General features: G+C 40.4%; 1 protein-coding gene and 1 long non-coding RNA gene across 2 annotated transcripts in view; both read right to left on the bottom strand.

The window, feature by feature from the left end:
• LOC117947689 (acid-sensing ion channel 1-like) overlaps window positions 1-8,495 on the bottom strand; it is a 41,194-nt gene that overhangs the window by 4,612 nt on the left and 28,087 nt on the right. The window lies entirely within an intron of this gene.
• Window positions 2,328-8,495, bottom strand: part of LOC117947691 — a 6,339-nt gene continuing 171 nt past the window's right edge. The window contains exons 2-3 of the long non-coding RNA XR_004657293.1: window positions 3,422-3,427; window positions 2,328-2,391 (exon numbers count right to left, since the gene is read on the bottom strand). This is a non-coding gene — a long non-coding RNA (uncharacterized LOC117947691). The remainder of the gene's footprint in view (window positions 2,392-3,421; window positions 3,428-8,495) is intronic.

Raw genomic sequence — 8,495 nt, 5'->3', positions numbered from 1 at the left:
CCCCCCCCCCCCCCCCCCCCCCTTTTCAACTTCACAATTAGGGGGGGGGCTGTGTCCGACCATTTCTATAACTTTCCAAAACCAACAATCAAACATTCTCACCCACGTCACACCATGATTGGCCAGCTGTGCGGAGGTGAAAAAGGAGTCACGGTTTGAACTTGTCACTTAAGCTCTCTTTTTTCATTTGTTACACAACAATGTCATTGTCATTTTCCATGTGAACAACCAATGGCAACACTACGAATGTCTTCCACAGAGACTGTCTGAAAATGTGCGATGGTTACCCACTACAGTATTTAAACTACATTAATTTAACCCACTATTTCACATTTGCTAATTGCACTAAACACAAAAGTATAGCTGAGGCTTTTTGGTCATAAACCAGTGTTTTGTAAACCAAAGACAATTTAAAATGTTGATCTGATGCCATAGCAAGATTAAGTCATGGGATCTCCAAAATGTTTATAATCCATCTCGAGGGGAGACATGTACAGTATGTCTGCATCAAATTTAATGGCAGTCTATCTGATAGCTGTTGATATATTTAACTTAACTTAAAACCACAAATGTGAACCTCATATTGGCAATAGATTAAAAGTCAGATAATCGCCAAAGTCAAATATGATTCAACCTCTGAGGACCATGAATGACTGTGCAAAATGAATGGCAATCTATTTAGTAGTTGTCCAGATAATTTGGGCTGGAGCAAAGTGGAGGACCGACCAACCGACAGGAGGACTTTGCCATCCCAGGAGCTAAGCCGCTACCGTGGCGAACAATCATCCAGTAATTACACCCTTGGTGAAACCGTCCATTCTACCTTTTCTTATCTTCTAAGATTTAAGGCTTTTTGAAAGGGGGGAGAGAGAGACAAAGGGCCGCGGGTTGCTCTTTTCTTCTCTTCTTTCATCAACCTGCTGCATGTGGCCTTCACTGCATATTCATTCCAACTTATTGACCTGTGAAGTCTGTTGGCTCATTAAACATCTGTAAGAGCTAACCCAGCTGCCAGAGAGGCTCTGCCCTTTCTCCACAAATGAAAGCATAAATGTGTCAGATCATACAGCGGCTGCGCTTCATAAATAAGTAAATCATTACATAAATGTAGAAGTCATGTGTGTGACAGGAGCATGATGTTCACCAGCATCTTGATCGATACACAAAAGTGAGGTGATGCCGGGTAACACTTGTTCTCTGCCTTGTGTTGAATAGCTGATGTGACAAAGGTGGCAAGAATGAAAACATCAAACATACATAATGCACCAAGTCTGCACAGCATGCATATTGCAGCTGCTTGTTATGATGAGGAATGAATAAATGATTGTGCACATATGAAAAAGTTTTTTTGCAGCAAAGATCATGTGGAACATGAGAAATTCTAAAAAGTGAAAGTTTACTTTACCTGTTGTTAATTGTAACATCTTCACGCTTTTACCATTATTAAGGTACTCCAAAAAAATCCAATCCTTTTTTCCACAGAATGTAATACTGACTGCAGTTTACACTGGCTTGATCTTTAAAACTCTGTGGTAAAGATGTCACTCACAGACTATTTCCCCATATATTGAAAAGCACTCAAAAAGCTCTGATGTAATTTATCAATATGCAAAAAATTATACATATCTGTTTTGAGAGCCACATCAGATTTTGAAAAAATCTCTAAATCAAAAATCTGTGCACTTTCCCATCCACTTAGCCAAGTCTTGCAATCCTTGAGCTGCTAAAAGATGTCTCAGCAGGCAAGTTCAATCCATTAGTGCTCTGTTGTTTTTTGGGCTAGTTTTCAAAGACTTTAAAGTCGTCTCAGTTAAGTGCCAACACTTTCCCTGTTATTATGCCGTACGCGTATACAGCTTTCAGTGGGAAAATGCTACTTAAATGCAACAGTGAGTAGACAGCAGCCCACGGTGTCCAGCACTAAAGTACATCCACATTGTTTGCATCCTATTGTGCCGCTTGTGTAATTTAGAATTTTTAATAGGGCAAGGTTTTCAGTTGACCCAGAAAAACTGTACTTGGTTTCTTTACACATGCATAAACTTTATTAAATAAATAAAGGGATTAATATGAATAAGACTAAGAGTTGAGTTGTGGGGCTGTTCTTAAGAATGAGAAATGTCAGCATGCTTACATGCTGACAACCACATGCTAGTGTGCTGCTGTTTCAAAAACCTCACATGAGCAATATCATAGTTGCACGTGTGCTTATCCTCCTCCTCCTGATCAGATTTTTTAACATCTGTACTAAGTTTCAAGGCAATCCATCCAGTAGTGCTATTTCACTGAAAACCAAAAATGTCATCCTTGTGATGGCGCTAGAGGAAATGTCAGGGGATCACTAAAGTCAGTAGGATACATTGTCTGGGAACCATAAATGTTTGTACAAAACTTCACGGCAATCCTTCCTATATTTGTTGAGATATTTCAGTCAACAACTGACAGCATGAATGTTTAGATAGCCTGCCGTGAGTGTCTAAACCAAAGGAATTCAGCCAAGCTACAAGCCGACAAAGCCAGAGTAGACTGGTGACTTTACAGTTTACACTCTTTGTGATGGGTGATTTTGGAGTTGGATCACTTACGTTTGCAGCACAAAGGTAAACATAATTCAGGAATAAAAAGATCATTGCCAAAGCATCTCCCTCCTCTGTTTAATTATGAATTGAGAGTGGACTCACCACGCTAATAAACAGTCTTGCGTGGTAACAGAGAGCCTCTCCAAAGAGAAAATAAACTGTAGGCAGAGGAATGAAAGCTAGAGGCACAGTGGGGTTTGTGTGTGTGTAGGTGTGTGTGTGTGTGTGTGTGTGTTTGTGTGTGTGTGTGTGTGTGTGTGTGTGTGTGTGTAATAATGATGCTCTGATCAAGGAATCAGAACCTGAGTCACTGGTTGTCAAAATAAAGAAGTCAAGACAAGACAAACAAGAATAGGTAGTAGTGAACTGCAGGGCTCCTCTGGGAGCATGAATAACTAAACGGCTTCATACAGAAGCTCTTTCTCTTAATTAGAGGGAGAAAACCAAAGTTCCCTCCTGTACTGAAAAAACACTACTGAGATAACAGTTGCATAAATATCTCCCATCTTTGTGCCAGCAGCTTCAAAATGACCAGGAAAGTGAAAAACTACAAATGACTGCTTTACAGGCATATTTTTTATGTTTTTTTTTTTTAGCCTCATTAGCAGGGTAGCTCCACCACTTTGTATCAGACTGAAAAATCTCAACATAAATCGGACTGATTGCCATTCATTTTTTGTACAGACATTCATGGTCCCAAGCTCAGTGACTGTGGTGATCCCCTGACTTCATCCTGAGTTTTACAGTTCAGTTTTTTACTGAAATGTCTCCATATTGCTATGAAATTTGGAGCAGACATTCAGGGTCCCCAGGGGATGAACTGCAGTAACCTTGCTGATCACCTGTTGCTGATTCATCTATTTTTTGATACATTTCAGTCAAAATCACAAATGTCAACCCCGTGGTGGTGCCAGGGGAAATGTCAAAGGATTGCCAAACTCATTAGGATTCCTCCTCTGCTGAACATAGATTTTTCTACAAAGATTTCATCTATAAAAAAAAAAAAACAGCTGCGCAGTGTAGTTTTTAGTAAACAAACAGGAGTACAGGAGTATAGTGTATTTGTTGGAAATTGTTTTTAATAAATATTAATTATTATTAAAAGTGAAGCTTTGTCTACACCGCCAATTTATCCTTCAAACATTTGACCAGTGGTCTGTAGAACTGTGAAGAGACTGAACAATTGCATTTTTTTTCTGGAGGTCAAAGTCAGAATAATGAGTAAGAATTGATCATGCAAATAAAAACCATTAGGTCCAGAGCATTGAGTGTTGGGTGACACCTTGGGGCGGTGCAGGCTGCAGGGCAGGGCAGGGTAATGATCACCTAATCAGTTCGGACAGCCAGTCCTCTTGACCTTATCGACAACAGAGGAGAAAACAGGGGAGATGATGTTACCTAAACCTTTCCACTGCTTCAGGAAAATGAGTCTAAAATCTGTTTGAATGTCAGAATTTAATAACTCTAGGAAACCATTACCAGTCTCTTACTTTACCTGCTGCTTTATAGATGAAACATCATAAACACCTCCTCCGCTGGATTTCTATCTGTCATAATTGGGATTTTAACCACCAGCTCCCACACAATAGAAGCGTTTCTTTCCCTCCTACATTTCCTTCCTCCCTGGTCTGCAGCGCTGTTCCCTCCCTAGTGTCTCCTGAACTACGATGTTCTTTCCCCTGTGGACTCCTCTCCATCTTCTGCCCCACTTCCCTACCCGCCCCTGCTTCATTTGATGAATATTTCACAGGCCAGTAGAGACAGTCCTCCTCCTCTCTCATCCTATTCTCAGACACTGTCCGGGCACTCAGTACCTATCACCTTCAGAGACAATAGCATCATAACGCCGGTTAAGGGGCACCTCGGGAGAACAGAGGTGAGCGGGGAGCATATCATATGAAGAAATATGGAAGTGTGTATTCACTAAAGTCATATCAGCCTCAGAAAATTGCCTCTATCTAAAAAAATCAGGACTGTGCTGACTTTAGCGCTGTCATGACAGAGTAAATTAAGATAGGGGTTAAACCAGGCAGGTGTCATAATGTAAGACTGCAACATCCAGCAGGTGAGAGAAGAGATGAAAAGGTTGTTTCATTAGTAACAACATATGACCCTTTTAGAGCAGGAACAATTAGTTAAGTTAGTTAGTTGATCGTCAGAAATAAATCTGAAACTAATTTGATAATTAAATTGCTGAAGTTATTTTTCTATCAGAAACACCCAAACTCCCCTAGTTCCGTGTGAATAGTTACTGTTTTTTTTTACTGTTCTATGATATTAAATTTAACATCTGTGGGTTTTAGACTGTTTGAAGACGTCACCTTTTAGCTCTGGAAACTGCAAATATGCTTTTTTTCACTATTTATGGCCTTTTATAGACCAAATGATTTATGAATAAATCCAGAAAGTAATAGGCAGATAAATCAGCAATGAAAATATTCTGATAATATCAGAATGTGGCACCAATTTTTCATATAAATTAGATGGATGTTGCACACCAGCCCTGTGCACACTGGGAACCAAATCAGCAGAGAATTAAAGAGAGTCCCTTTCTGAGGAAAACAGAGAAGATTCACAACATAATACAGCCGATCAAGCGAAGGCAGCGGAGCCTGCGGGGCCACTATTTGTCTCTGAGGACAACTAATTGTTGGTTTAATGCAATGCCTGGTCTCTCTGGTGGATGGACGTGCACCACACACTGAGAGGAAAAAATACCCTGAGGGATTTCTCCCACCTGCTATTCACCAAAATGAAGATAGAGGGACATTTTTGCTCAAATGCTACTCTAAACAACTACTCAAAAATTATACTTTCAAATTCCTCCAGTCCAGGCGCCTCTTGGTGAATAATGGAAATGGTCTTGTGAATTTGGATGGGGGACATAAATGTCTTAGAATTGTCAGTTCACATTCATTCAGAGCTGTTCAATTTTCTATAGAGGCTCTTGCAGTTAGCAGCCTCCATTTTATTCTCTCCCAAGTGACCAAAAGCAGAGTGAGATGGTAAATGGCTGCTTTGGAGGACAAAGACATTCAGCCAGTTATGCGATGCAGTTACACAGTTCATTTTTATGATATAATTATATATAAAATTAAACGGCAGTTTAAAAGTACTTGCACTGCTTGCAAATTGTGACACGTAACATTCATCTCAGCATCATCACCCACTCTCCTTCCTCTCTCTCCATCCCTCCATATGGGTTGTTACAACCCTCCTCTGCATGTCTCAATCATCAACGTCGTCTACAAATCTCCTGCCTGCCTGCTTGTGCCAGTCGTGTGCAGAACCTATGCTCGGGAGGCAGAGGGACCATCACAGCAGCAGCTACAGCAGCTGCCCTATAACTCCAATGTGCACCGCCCTCTCGTCATGCATAGCTGAGTAAACATCGAGGGATAAATATCCCCGGGCCCAGTCACAGGAGCCGAGGGCGCTTTAAGCAGACATCACAGTTAACAAGGATTAAATCCTTATGTGTCAAGTGCAATGAGTAGGTTATGCAAAAAGAAATATGTAAACACAGTGTAGTATGAGCAATACAAACAAAGGTATTAATAGAGTATAACAGAGTTTAGAGGAAGTAAAGCAAGGAATTCATTCTACATAGTAGCACCAAATGTAGAATGACTGAGACGTAAGATGAATTTTAGATTGAACACAACAATATGATGATCATGAATGAGGTGATAATGAACATGAAATCTGAAAATGAAATGGAGATGTACATAAACATACACATTGGATGCCTTCTGGCACAGGGGACGAAAAATATGTATTTGAACAAAGAAGACCTGATATTGTGGCTAAACATAAGGTCTTTATGGAAGGTCCATGTGAAGATGTCTACCATTCTGAGGGAAGAAACCTCTCCTCTGCCTCTCTTAGCTTTCTATTGTAGGACATGGGCTCATTATTGAGTAACAAGCTAATTATCGCAAATTATATCATTAACTACAATTGCCGCATTGCGGATGTATGCCTTGTCCAACCAGTCAAGTTGCAGTTTACATTAATGTCTGTCTGGAGACGGTCCCTGAAGGTGCTCCTAAGATATCACGTTCATGAGAATGGGCCAGACGTGAGGTCACAGTGATCTTGTCCTTTGAACTCCAAAATCAGTTCATCATTGAGTCCAACTGGAAGTTTGTGCCAAATGTAAAGAAATTCCATTTAGGGAGTCCTGAGATATCATGTTCACAAGAACGTTCAGACGTATAGACAGACAGCCCCAAATCCTCTTTTTAATATCTGTGGTGGATGTGGTGGTGTCAGATCATGTTTGAAACTTTGAGAAATTAATAAATCAAGGGCTGTGTGAACCGATCAGGAGCGAGACTTTTGACTACTGTAACCACGGTAACCAAATCAAATAGGTCTTAATAATTTCTATGCTTCTGTTGCAAGTTTTGTGACAAATGTATGATATATTATATGTAACTGCAACTTTTCCCTGCAATGTTCTAAAACGGTTTCATCTTGACGCGACTCTTTTGGTCTGAACTGCGCTTAGATATCTGTTGCTATAGTCTAAGCAAAGTAAGTGTACACCACAGACAAAATGGATCTCTATGAATTATCTAATTAGCCTAATAATGAATTTGATTCTTGAGTCTCTAGAGTCAGATGATTGCGTGTGCGTCTGGCTGCAGAGCCCAAGACAAAAGGTCATCTGTGATGACATATTATTAGGTGTAATACAGGGCTGGTAAAATATTTCTGGCTTAAAATGGATAGATGTTTGTTGGTAGGTACAGTGTGTGTGTGTAAGAATGTGTGTGAATATACTGTCTGTCTGTCTCTATAATTGTGATCATTTGAATATTTAAATGTTGTGTGCATGTCTCCTTGGTGCATGTCTAATAAGATGCATTGTATAATAATGAGCCATAATCAGCTTCTAGCAGGATGGAGGAAAATTCATTTAGGAAAGCCAAAAAGGCGGTCTCCAAACATTTCACCTGACGTTTGACTTAAACTCTCTAATGGCCCCAGAAGGCTCTTGAAATTGCGTGTTTCACTTTGCACATTCATCTTGACATTTTTCATAATTTACACCAAATTAAATCAATATCATCTTCCCTCGCTCAATTAAATTGTAAATCATGCTGATAAGACAAGCTTCACAAAAGTCCTAGACCACTTTTTTCACAGTGCTGCTGAGGTGCAGTGATGCCATTGTGCTCCTAATGTGTGCTGTGAGAGCTTGACAAAATGGAAACCTCCTTTTATGACATGCTGTGCAAAAGTCAGACGAATTCCTCGGAAATAACCACGTAAATAAGTCAAATACAATATGTTCTATGGTGAGATGAAGAGCGTAAGCAAGTATGGACATATGGTAATATGTCAAAGGGTTACAGTACCCATACATGCAGAGATGCAGATTGGGGATGCGCTGATGGATAATGCATGACATACAGTACATGTTCTCCATTCCCTCTGGAAACCCCTCGTAGAAAACACACATACATAGTTCAGTTGCACAATAGAGTACTCAGAGATTTATTTTAGGACTAGCTCTATGATTCAACATCTGAGTGGTTGTAATGAAGTAGTTAAGCGCCACAGGGGGATTTAGCTGGGACCAGCTCGTACAGTATATAGGCCCAGGGATGGAAACTACACAGGTCGAGTCACTGTGGCCCTGGGCCAATTTGATCAATGGGGACTGCATCCCAACAGAGGATGAGAAGGGAGCCATCACCCTCATTAGTTTGAAAATATCAGAAGACAGATAGAGGTACTGCTGGCGCAGAGCACCTTTCTGCTTCTTTGCACTTAACAAACTCCTCTTCATCAACTGTCTTTCATTTTGCTATTCCCAAAATACCACTCAGCAAAGGTGGGACAAATTAATACATTCATTACGGGACTTTTTGGTGCAGTTTAGAGGGCGGGAAAACTGTCGGGGGG

Source organism: Etheostoma cragini, chromosome 7 (genome assembly GCF_013103735.1).
Source record: "Etheostoma cragini isolate CJK2018 chromosome 7, CSU_Ecrag_1.0, whole genome shotgun sequence".
Lineage (NCBI taxonomy): Eukaryota > Metazoa > Chordata > Actinopteri > Perciformes > Percidae > Etheostoma > Etheostoma cragini.
The sequence above is the reverse complement of the archived record's forward strand: the minus strand, read 5'-3'. Positions and strand labels throughout refer to the sequence as shown.